Raw genomic sequence first — 13988 nt, 5'->3', positions numbered from 1 at the left:
TTCCTACTGCTTCCTTTCATGCTTAATGTTTGCATAGAGGCTTTCTGGCCTCTTCCTGAATCAACTTTTATTTATTATTTTACTAGCAACTTATAGTCCTTGCTTCCATGATATTTTTGTGCAGCGTATGCTTAATTCAGACATAATCCATGGAAGTCTTTGGCGTTTATATGTTACTTGCAGAAGACTTTCCCCATTTTAAATGGTAATTGGAAGCATGTAAGCCCCAAATCCTTCAGTGAAGCCCATATAGAAGTCGGCATGGATCCATGGAGCTACAAGAATTGCCTACACTTATCCTTTTACCATAGATAGTTTGTACATTACCTGATACCATAGTATCTGAGCACTTTGTAATCTTCTAAAGTATCCGACCTGAAAATACCTTTGTGAGGGAAAGAAACTCTACTATTTCAAAGGTAAAGATAAGAACTGAGGCAGAGAGAGATTAAGGCCAGGTCTGTGCTAGAAACCTTTGTCCGTGTAATAATCTTGGGATGTTTTTCATGATACTCCCATTTTACAAATGTCCTACTGTAGATTCAGTCAGACCAGCAAAAAGTACTATCACCAGCATAGTTTATTTTGGTTGAATATAAGCTGTAGGGCTAAAAGCACATGTCTGTTAGTATATGTTGCATCTCAGGAAAGTGAGTTTCTTGGCCTGGCTGTACAAGGAAAACTCCTAGTCTAGTTTGGCCCTAAGGGTCTTTTGCCCAAGGTTGCTCACAGAAAATGTGGGTGGGGGGGAAGAGGGGAGGAACAGTCGTCCTTCGGCGTGTATATATATTAATTCTCCCAGGATTAACTCTCCTGGGAGAGATTTAACCCTGGTTGTTCCTAGGTTATTTTTCTCCTGAAGCGGCCATCTTTACACTGGGAGAAAAAGCCTGCACATCTGTGCAATCATGGCTTCTCCTGGGAGACCAGCAACTTTCGCAGGGGAAACTGAGGCTAGACACAGACATTAAAAAAGCCTGAGGTGGAATCGGTCTAAGTTGCACAGATCAATGGCAAACAGAACACGTATTTGCCTTTTGCAGGGAAGGTCCAAATCTTAGCCTGGGTTTTCCTATTAAACCAATCTGTGGTCAGACTTATGTCACAGGTACAAGCTGGTTTTACGTGCTGAACTGCTGTTCTGTTATGGGTATAGACCGGTTTCTGATACACTTTCATTGGTTTAAATGAATGTCTGCACCTGACCTGAATGTCTGTATGAGACCCTTATTGGTCTCAGTGGGAATCCTGTGGTTTAAAGAAGGCTTTAATTGAGTGATTGAAATATTAATAATCATCTGTTTGGAAATGAATTGGTCATAATTTCACATCCAATATTTTCCTTGGAGGTATTTCTAAGCCAACATTCCCTTGGGCCAAGCATCTAATGACAAGTTATATTAGCAATACTATTGATGTTTTAGGTACTAGCTTGATAAAGTAGCCAAGTTTAATCTGCACTCATTGATAGGTGACAGCTGATATTTTTGAAAATATCATACTTTTATGTTTGGATAGCGCATTCTTTATTGGCATAGAAGGAAATAACTGTAAATTACTCTTATTTCTGCTGATTTCTGGAAAGCTGCTTTGACATATTTAGAACCCTGTTGCCTGAAAGCTTGCATCAGAAATTATTTAAGCTTTCTGAATACTACTTACAGAATAAACAAATACATTTTAAATTTACTTTGTCAATCTGCAGTTTTAAAAACTGTCCAAGAGTCTTAAACAATAGCTCTTAGTAATCATAGGGAAAAAGACCAAAAAAAATTCAATAGTCAACAGACATAAAAAAAAAAAGAGAAACATAATGTACCTGTATGACATAGTAGTTGATCAATGTTCCTCTCTCTGAAGATAAAAAAACTAAGATAATTCCTATAGGTATTACAATTGTGAAGCTTCAGCCTGTTTACAAAAAAACCCAGATGATCTACACCACCTGGTGCTGCTTACTGTCCTTTGTGTGCCTGAGGAAAAAAAGGTCTTTAAACTTATAATGATTCTTTACCAAGTCTTTATTATTCTCTCAAAGTAAAGTTTTCTTTTTTATTTTAATTTAATTTAAAATGATTGAAAGCTGTTTTTTTTTTTCTATACTAGTTTCTGAGTTATAGTTAGTTATTGCTACTCCATGATTTAAAAACTGGTATCTAAGGGCTCTGACAGACATGTAGCTTCCTGCTGTAATTCATGGCACTTTACAGAAAGCACCATGAGTTAGAGCTGCCCCCTGACTCAACAGATGTTCAATGTTTGGTTGGGGGGTGGGGGAAGGAGGAGGAATCAAGCCAATTTTGGAGCCAATCCAGCAGAGAGAGGCTGCCTGCCTGCAATTTCTCTCCCTCCATTCCCAATCCCCACAGTTCTGGTGTTGTCTGAGAGATGGGAGGGAAGAGAAGGGAGGAGAGGGAGCTCTGGACTAGGGGTTGGCTCAGCCTGAGCTGGAGGGGAGGAAGCTGCAGGGGACCGCGAGGTAGGGGGGCTCTAATCCATCCTTCCCCCTTCTGGCTCACACTGGGAAAATCCAAGCCTGGAGCTCCCTCCCCTCCCTTCTCCCCCCTCCCATCCTGCAGACAGCACCAGGGGCAGGGCTGGGCGCCATCGCTGCAGTCCCAGTTGTGTGCAGAGACTGACAGAAGTCAATGAAAACACTCCACTTTGGAGTGCCTTCATTTGAATCCTTATGAGATGCGGGTTAATTTGTCACACGATCGAGCAGTTTTAAAGAGCTCTGCAGCTGTGCTCTGCTGTCAGGGCATGGTAGTAGGGCGCTTTCCAGGGGCCGATGATGCAACATGTCACTTCTGTTCGGTGCCCTAAAAGTAAAATTGCATGGTGTGGTGCTTAAATGAAGAAATAGTATGGTACTTGATTAGAATGACAATTAAAAGTAAATTCATAATATATAGAAAAGCACGGTCTGCTCCCATTAAAACCGATGAGAATGTGGTTATTAACTTTACAATAAAGTGCTGTGAAATAAATAACAAGATATTTCAAATATTTGTTTATTCACGACCAGGTTCTACTGTCCTCATTCAGTTTGGAGAGTTTCCCTCACCAGCCCCATTCCTCTCTAGGGACAATTTAGTGGAGCTGGCCCAAATTGAGGTTTCAGTAGATGAGGTGATAGAGGAAATTGATAAACTGAAAAGTAGAAAATCACTAGGACATGATGGCATTTGGCATTCATCCTAGGGTCCTGAAGGAGATCAGATCAGAAACTGCAAAACTCCTAACGGTAGTATGCAATCTATTGCTAAAAACAGCCTTGGTAGCAGGCAGAGGACTGGAGGGTTGCCAATGTGACTCCCATGTTGACATTGAAAATGTTCTAAAGGGACCCAGGGAACTGCAGGCTGCTGGGTCTAACTTCTGTTCCTGGAAAACTGGTGAAACAATAATAATTATAATTAAAAAAATTGTTCAGCATATGGATGAACACAACTTGCTGGGGAGAAATCAACATGGCTTTATCAAAGGGAAATCATGTCTCACCAATCTGCTGGAGTTCTTTGAGGATCTTAATAAGCATGTGGACCAGGGTGATCCAGTGGACCTAGTATATCAGGACTCCCAAAAAGTATTTAACAAGGTCCCCCATCAGAGGCTGTTAATGAAGTTAGGTAATAATGAGATTACAGGAAACATCCAGTCCTGGCTAACAAATTGGCTTAAAGATTGAAGACACAGAGCGAATATAAATGGGTAATTTTTGTGATGGAAAAGTAAACAACAGGGTCATCCAGGGATCTGTGTTGGGACTAGTGCTGTTTTAACGTGTTCATAAATGATCTGGAGAAGGGGGTGAATAGCAAGATGGCCATATTTATGGAGGACACAGATTTAAAGTGGTAAAGACCAAGGCAGCCTGTGAGGAAGTACAGAAGGATCTGGCATTATTGAGTAAATGGGCAACTAAATGGAAAATGAAATTCAATGTAGATAGTATACAGTGGTGCACATGGGCAAAACTAACCCAAATTATACCTATACTCTGATAGGGGCAATATTAGCCATTACCACACTGGAGGGAGATCTGGCAGTCTTTCTGGATAGTTCACCAAAAACATCAGCTCAGTGCTTAGCAGCTGTCAAAAAGACAAACAAAATGTTAGGAGCTGTTAAGAAAGTAATTATAAGCAACCTGGAAAGTATCATTATGTCCCTTTACAAATCCATAGTGCATCCACACCTTTGAGTACTGTGCCCAGTTTTGGCTCCCGCCACTTAAAAAGGATATAGAAGGACTAGAGAAGGCACAGAGAAGAGAAACAAGGATGATTAGGGGTGTAGTAGGTGCTATGTTTAAATTTCTTTTTCACCCAGTGTGTAATTAAAGTGTGGGACTCCTTGCTTCCAGATGTTGTGGAAGCTGACAGTTTAGCCCAATTCAGAAAGGAGTTTGACAAATTCTTCGCAGAAAGATGGATTGGGAGATACTGAGCGTGGGAGTTAAGGGGACAGCCTCTAAATCAGAATTTCCTAGACCCTAAATACTGGAGGCTGCAAGCGGGAGAGAGGAACAGGGGAAAACCCTGGCCATACCCGAGGCAGACAGGGTTCTTTGGGTGAATCTGATATCTTTTATTAGACCAACTAAATAGTTGGAGAACAATATTTAAGCAAGCTTTCAGGTTCAAAAACCTTTCGTCAGGCTAAGGAAGTCTCTGCAGTCGGTGTGTGCTCATCCTGGGTGGAATGAAAAGTAAAGCAGCCAGAGGCCGGGCTGGGCTGCATGCAAGACAGGCAGTCTGTGAAGACGTAGCTTGAGGAGTCAATGGGTGAGGGACAGGCTGGGGCAGGAAGGGGGATGAATAGTGGCGAGATATCTGGGGAGTCAGATGTCAGGCAGGTTATAATGTGTCATAAATCCAATGTCTATATTTAGTCCATGATTTTTAGTGTCCAGGAGGCTGATGAAGTGGAGTTCATAGGCTCGTCTCTGAGAAGTGTTGTGTAAGTTCCCTTTGAGGATCAGGACTGAGAGCTTGGAGAGAGAGCGGTTTTCCTTGAGAAATGTGCCCCCACCACTACTTGGGTATCCCTGTGTTTGACAGATGTCTAGTGTGCGTTCATTCTGGTGCACAGTTGTTGTTTGGTCTCTCCTACGTATTTTCCATCTGGGCATTTGGTGCAGTGGATGAGACGTATCACATTTCTGGAGGTGCAGGTGTAAGATGCAGGAATGCTGATGGCTCTGTTGTGGGGTGTAGTAATTGTGGGGGTGGTGGAGATGTGTTGGCAGGTTTTGCATTTCTTGTCATGGCATGGGCTGGATCCTTTTGGTGTGTTCTGGGCCTGAGGAAGTTTGCTTCTGGTGATGGGGTTAGCGAGGTTTGGTGCTTGTTCGAAGGGTAGGATGGGTGGCTCTGGGAAGATCTCTTTACGAATAGGATCTCTTTCTAGTATGGGGTGCAACTGTTTGAGGGTTTTCCGTACGGGTTCGAGGGAGGGGTGATACGTCATAACCAGCGCTGTGCGGTTAGTGGGGGGTTTTCTTCTGTACTGCAGCAGTTCTTCATGTGGTATCTGGGTGGCTCTTTCAAACGTGCGATCTGTCTCTGGAGGAGTGTCTTTGTTGGGTGAAAGCCTTTCTAAGTTTGGTGAGGTGGCAATCCCAGATGGTCTTTTCAGTGCAAATTTGGTGGTGTCTGAGGGCTTGGTTTTTTTGGTGTGTTTAGGGTGATTGTTAGTTCTGCACAGATGTATATCTTGGTCTGTGGGTTTCTTGTATAACGTGGTCTGCATTTTATCATTCTGCATAATGATCGTCATGTCTAAAAAGGAGATGTTGGTGCTGGCGTATTCAAGAGAAAGTTGGATGGAGGGATGGTGATGGTTGAATTTCTGATGGAACTCCATCAGAGATTGCAGGTTTTCAGTCCAAATGATGAAGATGTTAAGTATAGCAAGGGTTTGATGGTGCAGTTTTTGAGGAAGTCCTCTTCCAGGTGGCTCATAAAAAGGTTGGCATGCTGTGGGGCCATTTTGGTGCCCATAGCTGTTCCCATCATCTGGAGGAAGTGCTGGTTATTAAAAGTGAACTTGTGTGTGAGGATGCAGTGTGCAAGGTCAGTAATATCTTTGGGTCTGTATTCTGAGTTGTAATCTTGTTGCAACCTATACCCCTGGCCATACCTGTTCACTTGTCTTTTCAGCATTTGCTCTCTGCCACTGTGTAACATGGATACCAGGCAAGATAAGACCTATGGTCTGAGTCAGGAGATGGCAGTTCTTATGTTCTATATTCTTACGTATTCTGGAAATCTCCACATTGAAAGTAAAATATATTTGGCGAAAGGAAGTTTTCTGTGGGCATCATAATTTATTTTTTCAGTGATTAAAAGTTAAAGTAGTGTGGGCAGTGAATTCACTCAAGTGGCAGACTCAGGGGAACATATCTTTCTTCACTGGTGGACAATACTGTTGCATTTTTTATCACCGTTTTAATTTTCAAAAAGATTTTTAGTTTGTCAGAATTGACATTATTCTGTGATTTCTGACATATACATAGCATTTCTATATAAGACAGTAGATAAGCATAGGTCTTCTTTAATATGACAAGTATCAATCGTATATTCATATCGTATCAATTATGGCACTATTGTGTTTAAGTGTTGGCATTGAATAAGATCCTGTCAGAACTGTCTTACTATTTATGCATAGCAAGAAACCTGAACACTTACATTACACACAGCACTTCAGCAAAGTTTCAAGTTTATTCTACTTTTTAGTAAACTGGTAAGATTTAGTGCTCTCCAGGTAGTCGGATCCAGGTAACGATTGTCTTAGGAATGCCATATGCTGTGTTTGATCGTACTTTGAGTATGGAGTAAAATAAGAAACACTACTGTACTATGTATTCAAAAGTGACTTCGCATTTCTCCCTGTTCAGTAGCTAGCTCTGTTTTTCACTTGTAATATGATTGTGATATATCAGTGATTTCTGTGGGTCAATACAAAGTCAGAGATAAAAGATGGAAAAATAAGGAAAAGTAGAGAAAAGAAAGTTCTTTTTATTATCCTAGGTTTTTTTTGGCAATGACAAAGATATTTAAATTCAAATTCAGTTTTACACCAGTCATGAGTCATGCCTTTTCCATGCTGGATTCAGAGAGAAATATTACAGACCTAGATTATGTGACTGAGTACAGAATGATAACCCAAAAAGTTGCATTAATAATGATGCTATGAAATGAAAAATATACCTTGTAGGAATCAAGTCTTAGGGGCATGCACTGACCAGTTCAGTATTCAAATAGCTCGCTCTACCTTGAATCATCTACCTCTTTGACAAGTGGGGCATATGTTTTTTTGTTCATATTTCTGCTTTCATGTAAGCTGAGGCTTAAGGCTGATAGCCAAAGAAAATACATTGTCCTTTATAGAGCCGTATCCTGATAACCTTCTTCACAGGGCTATTCCCCATAATATCTATGTGACTACTGTATGAACAGGGCAAGTAAGTTTTGACCCTACATGGCAGATCTATTTATATTCCAAATAGCTCAGTTATGCCTAAGATCTCAGTCATTCAGAGTGAGTTTAAAGCTGGTCCCAAATATGTTCAAAATCCTTGTGTGCGCGCACATTTAATATATAATGTCATGAGTTATAGACTTTTCAGTAAGTAATCATAATAGAGCTACAGCTCTTACTTGAGCAAAACTACTGAGTCACTGACCAAATGATATGAGCAAAACCAGTCAGGCTGCAATTCTTCTACCTAGTGCAGGGAATCCTTATAATGTTCTTTACGGTACTTAAGCATTTAGAGCTGAATGCTTTCTCTAACCGCCACCATGTGCTATGGGTAGCTTAACAAAGAAGAAAGGAAGCGCCTGGGTGTGTCTCCACGAGGGCATATGTGTGCTTCCCTGGGGACAAATAGCAGTGGCATATATTTGTGCTGCTGCTAGTTGTCCCTGGGGAACACCCCTACATATCTGCTCTGGTGCATGGCATATTGCCCCAGGTGGGGTAGGGGAGGCTGTGGCCAGTACCTAGGCAGTCAAAAATCCCAAGGTTGAATTGATTCAGTCTTTGCAGGTTAGTCTAAACTGCAAAGACAGAACCAGTAAGCGAATGAACAGACATTCACTTTTGATTCAGGAACTACAGCCATATGCCTGCAGTGGCTCAAGCCAGAAGCTGGTGGGTGCTAGAGCACAGCTCTCTGGCACATAGCCAACATGGGCTGCGTGTTCACTTCATCTTCCTGGTACCCCTGAGATCTCTGGAATTTGCAGTCCAGAGTCACAAGAGCAAGACTCTGCAGTGTTGCTCATCACTTCTTCTTCCTGCTTCCAGGTGCCTCTGGGATTTGTAGTCTACTGTTGTAGCCAGCACTAACTAAGCAGGCAGGGCTGCTTCATACTTGGGGGAAGGGAATTTTAACCCTCCTCCCTGGCACCAGACCTCAGCAGTGGTTTGTCTGGGCTGGGGGGGCGGAGGGGGTAGGCAGTGAGCCAACCTTCACTGCTCCAGCTAGGGAGCAGAGTGGCTGGGTCAGCCCTGCTCTATGAAGTGAACAATGCAGCCCAGAACAGGGCTGAAAAATGCTTGGATGCTGGGGGACTCTGGTTTAACTTGAACCAGGAAGGGGTCTGGGACAGAAGTTGCATAAACTGGTTTGACCTAACTTAAGTCTGCTACTATTTTCAACCGCGTTTGTCTTAAACCAGTTTCAGTCATTTTGAAATTGTTTTATGTGCACTGAACTTCTATTCTGTTACACATTTATACCAGGTTCTGATCACTTAAACCGGTTTATATGTAACTTCTGGCCCTGGCGTCGCAAGGGCCTCCTGGCGCTACGGCAGCGGCATTCTGGGTGTGCAGAGCCTAGCTGGCAACTGCAACATGAGTCTGGTGGGCCAGGCTTCAGTTTTGGGTGGCACACGCTGCTGCCATATGTACGATGCCGCTTTTTTTTCTCTGTGCTTTTTTTAAATATCAGGATTTCCTGGCATCTAATTTGGCCACTGTGCAGTGTGGCAAATCACTGCGCATGTACCGTGTGCATTTCGTGACAGCTCAAAAGCCTTTGAGGCACCACAAAGCACATGTTCCCATTTGTGAGGATGTGGCCTCTGGGTGCGAAGTAGTGACATAGCTGTAGTAGATCCTTCGGGCCTTTGCCCTGATGTCATGGTAATGCATATAGTGTGGCCCAGCTTACCTTGGTGTGGTCTCCAAAAAAACATGTGGATACCCGGGGGAATAGAATAATGCCAGATTTTCAGTATTTATGGCTCCTAACTTCTGTGGAGCTGGAGTTAGGTTTGCCTTTCATCATAGGACTTAAATGGTACCTCTGCAGTATAAAAGGGTTTTGCATAGATCCAGGTCCTGGTCACTGGAATATATTTCAATTCCCATCTATGTTTAGGATGTTTAAACCATCTAATTGTGCATAGGATAACCATACTAATACAGCTTCTTTACTTCCAGTAGTTCTTCATTCTGAGGTCCCGTCAAGCTACTTTGATAACTAATAAGGAGAAAGAACTATTTAAGACAACTAAATCGCTGTTGAATATTATTCTACAGTATAAAGTAATTTATTACGCTTTATTTAAGGTGCTTAAAGGTTTTCCTGGCTTTGATTTGGATAAATAAACATGAATATAAACTGTCATAGTGATAAAAATGGATGACATAAATTGCTAAAACCATATTTGAGATTCTTGCTAACATGCTTCCCACCGTGAGCCTTATCCAAACCCTTTGAAATAAAGAAAGTTTTTCTTTAACAGGGTTTTGGATCCAGCCCGCTGCTGGAAGTCTTCTTGGGTGCATATCCTAGTAGCATGGCCTATTTATATGGCTTATTATTATACCTTCTTTTATATTGTACTGAAAGAACTAGACAGAAAACTGAACAGCTGCCCTTCCATTCATTGTCAGTGATATCCTTTAGTCTTCTGCTGGGAGGTAGCTATGATTTGATGACAAACTCTTTCTCACCCTTAAAAAGACCTATGTCATTTCTCAGGTCTATGCAGTCACTATGAAACCTGAGCTGTCTCAAACTCTGTACCTTTTCACTTTAATCATGCAGTTCTTTTATGCTCCACTAAGCTGTATCGAGTAATGTTCATGAATATATGATAGTAAAAAGAACAATACTGATGGTGACTGATGATGATAAATTACTGCATTTATCCATTAGGAAGGACACTGGATGACCTACAGAATCTAGGTTTGAAGCTAGAAGACCTATTTTAATCATTCTTAACACTGTTAGGAACCTGAACATAAAACTTATTAGGTAGAGATTATATAAACAGTGCTAAGAGATTTGAACAAAGGCAGAAGCCCTCTGACATTTTGAGAACGTTGTCTAGGAAAATCAATTAATAAGTATAATAGTACAGTGTTTGTAGAGAAAAAAAATAAAGCAGATCCCCTGGTTTGCAAGGGTGGGTGGGGGGAGGGGTTAGAGCTTCTAGGGCAATATTTGTGAGTTCTTTTTTCTTAAAAATTAAAGCAGTTCTTATACTTCCAGAAAAACAGCTATACAAAGGTTAAGGCTGTTAGAGAGTTAATTAAACAAGCTTAATATTTTCCTAATTAGTATTTAGAAAGATGTCATTTAAGTGCCCTTGGGACTGATCAGTAATTCTGGGGCCTGATCCTGTGTTGGTGACTGCTCCCTTTTGCTCCTGGCTGTTTAGAGAATACGGAGCTTGTCTGCCCGTGTCCAGTTGTGAATAAAGAGTAAGAAGCTTCTGAAGGCAGGATATGTGCATAAATAAAGCTTTATCTGGCTTTTCTTCATCAATCGCAGGGACCTGCTTTAATTTGGAGCTTCCCTTTTTTTATTTAGAGTGGGTGAGGGGGGAGTCATCTTAAGGCAGCAGGGGTTACATGTCATGCCACACCTAAGTCAGCTGGGTGTTCAGATAACCGTTATGGTGAAGGTATAAAAAAATCTCCATGCAAAATGAGGGGTTTTAATAATATTCAAGAAAGCATCCTTTCCAGACAGAATTAGTGTGCAAGACTGCCTGCACTTTCTTGGCAGAAAAATGCAATATCCCACCATGTGAACTGTTACAAAACAAAAATCCTGCTAGAGTATCTACAAACGGGCCCTCTGGCTCCAGGGCCTGGATGATTTTATAGGGTAATTAGATTCCATTAAGCATAGATATACAGTTAAATCTAGTCAAGGTAATGGACTTTCAGCTAGGGTGCTGGGGTACCCTGGGGTGTCACCAGATCCTTTGAAGGGTGCAGTGAGGTGTGAAGAGATAAGTGAAATGTGAGGCGGTAAGCAGATACGCTAGTCTGATAAGCCACGGTCAGGCTTGTCCCTGCCTAGCTGATCCTCCCAGCCCCGGTGTAAGAAGGTAAGGACTTTAATATATAAATTGATTTTTTAAATTAAGTGCCACTCAGTTCACAAAACTTATGATGGGGGTGGAGCAGGTGGAGGGTGCCTTGAGGCCAGTGGGTGGGGTTGGGGGGGGGGGATGCTTCTAGTCCCAAAAGGTTGAGGACCACTCTAAAGGACTTGTCCAAGACTCTAATATGAGTCATTGCATGTGGGGAGACATGTGAGGATTTGCTAGTTGCAGAAAGTGCACTGTTTATTTTTTTGCTAAAACCGTGTTGTGTTGTGGCCCATTAAGCATTCCTTCTCTTAAAGCGGTTGCTTTTCAGTGGTGGATGACGTTTTTATTACAAGTCCATTGCCAGCGCTTACTTACATGATTAGTTCCACTGAAGCCTGTGGCTGATGGGCACAAGAGACAGCACTTCCATTCACTGTATGCTAGTTACTAAGGTGCATACAAGCATTACATTTAGATCAGCCTAATCCAGGTTAAGTCAATCTAAATGCCTGGTTGAATTGCCCCCAAAAATGGCATGCGCAATGTAAGTTGGGAGGTGAGCCACTTTTAGATCAACCTGTGTTAACCCAATCTAGTGAATGCCTGCCCGTGTTCATAGCACAGCCCCCCAAAGCTGGGAAAGCCCAGCCAACCACCCCAGCCCTCCTGCTGTACTGTTTCTATCCCCTGGCACCAACCGGGCTATTAGCCCCCTACAGACCCACCAGTCTCCCAGCCCCCCAATCCTGCCAACCCCTCCCCAACATCTGCATTACTTACCTCGGGCTGCCTGTGCCTTTCCTAGCAGCAGTGAACACCTGCACACACCATTCCCAGTTTAGGTTTTGGTAGCTTAAAGCAAGTCATCTAAACCAAAACGGGGTGCAGTGAACACTTGTTTTTACCCTAAAAGTTCACTGAAATTATACAAGATGGAAATGATTTGTAAATGAAAGTTGTTACAATCAGGCTTTATGAAAGTAGCTTGTCAAGGTCATTTTGAAGAACCTCTGAGTTTATTTGTAAATTTTCTGTATCGTTTTGTGATTATATTTAATCAAGCTTAAAAAATGGGGTTAAAATCTGGCTATGGTAAATTGGACTGAGTCATAAACATGAATGCACAATCAAAATGCTCCTTTAAGTGCTCACCGTGACTATGGGCCTCCATAATCTGAGCCTATGTAGATTGATTTTATATTAATAGTTGTTGGGTGTAAGTTTTATACTATTGTCATTTTTCATACGTTAGTGAAAACAAAACAAGTATTATGACCCGCATGTAATCCTGGAAAAGAATGCAACAATTTTTAAAGTTATTACTTTGGATTAGGGAATAGTTTATGGCAAATTATGTGAAAAGTTAGCTCTACTGCTACAATTCATCTCTTTTTTCTTTTTTGCCTCCTATTTTAGCTCTGGTCACTTTTCTACATTATTGTGTCTATATTAAAGGATAGTCCTCTCAAGTTTCTCAAATAGAAACCTGTCTGAAAACATTTATGCATGTGAGCAACTCTTAATGTGGGCAGTTTCCATTCGTCTCATTGGGACCATCCACGGACTTCAGTTACTTTGATTGTTTCCTTTTGTGTTGTAAGATTAATAAGACAGCTTCCATTGTTTTATGCTCATAGCTAGGTCTTGTACAGCATTTTATTCAGTAGATCTCCAAGTACTTCACAGCTAAAGCCAGTATTTTAGCCCCATTTTGCAGATAGGGAAATTAAGGCAGAGTTTAGTTTTAATTTGAAGTTATTTTAAACAAGCACTTCCTTAAACTCTTTGGAATCTCAAGAATTGAAAGCCAGATAGTGCAACTGACTAGAAACAATAGTGAAATGTAATTAACATGCTCCAACCTGAGAAAAAATACTTCCTGATTCCATTGTTAGATACATTTGAACTGATTTCTGTACCTCTGTGGGCGGAGTTCACTGAACCTTAGCGAACAACCAAATACTCACAAACAAATATTCCTTTGGAAAGGAATTCAAATTTATTCCTTTTTTAAACTTCATTGTAATGCTAATAGTTAAGGGGATTTATTGACTTAAATATAGTTTTTATTGACAATAACCATTTAGGCTGAGGTACTATTACAGAGTAATTGATGTATTCATAATTATTTTATTGCTTGGCAAATTCCTGAACTTGTGATCAGATGCAATGAAAACTGAGTTTTATGACTTCTATACACTATATATTGCATTTATTTTTTCAAGTGTTTTAGGTTTGTAAATTTAGTCTGTGTTCACATAGTAAAGTTACTGTGTCCAGCACCAGTGCCATCAAATAAGCCGTGCTCCTTTCAGTGAGCTGCCTGCTAAACTGTAAACCACCTAGCAATGCCTGCCTCAGAGGAGTGGACTACTTAACAGTGATGCTAATTACTAGGCCTGTGCAAAACAGCTAGTATTCGCTTCAGATTTGGACGATTCGGGGGACAGTGATTCAATTGGGTGATTTGAATTACTGTCCCGGATCAGTTCGGCCAGATCTGATTTGGAGATTGAGCTGCTGCCGAATCAGCTGAATCTCGGAATCACACAGGCCCCATCCCCCACCAGCTCTCCCAGCCCTGCCCAGCCCAGCTCTTCAGGGGAAAAAAGCCCCCACTTACCAGGTGCTGCCAGG

The 13988-nt window shown here is 41.5% G+C and overlaps 1 long non-coding RNA gene across 1 annotated transcript in view; it reads left to right on the top strand.

Moving 5' to 3' along the window:
• The first annotated feature begins 11199 nt into the window (after positions 1 to 11199).
• Positions 11200 to 13988, top strand: part of LOC109322604 — a 25846-nt gene continuing 23057 nt past the window's right edge. Inside the window, exons 1-2 of the long non-coding RNA XR_002104428.1 lie at positions 11200 to 11271; positions 13083 to 13087. This is a non-coding gene — a long non-coding RNA (uncharacterized LOC109322604). The remainder of the gene's footprint in view (positions 11272 to 13082; positions 13088 to 13988) is intronic.

Source organism: Crocodylus porosus, unplaced genomic scaffold (genome assembly GCF_001723895.1).
Source record: "Crocodylus porosus isolate Cpor-Errol unplaced genomic scaffold, CroPor_comp1, whole genome shotgun sequence".
NCBI classification, from domain to species: domain Eukaryota; kingdom Metazoa; phylum Chordata; order Crocodylia; family Crocodylidae; genus Crocodylus; species Crocodylus porosus.
This window is presented reverse-complemented; position numbering and strand designations above follow the sequence as displayed.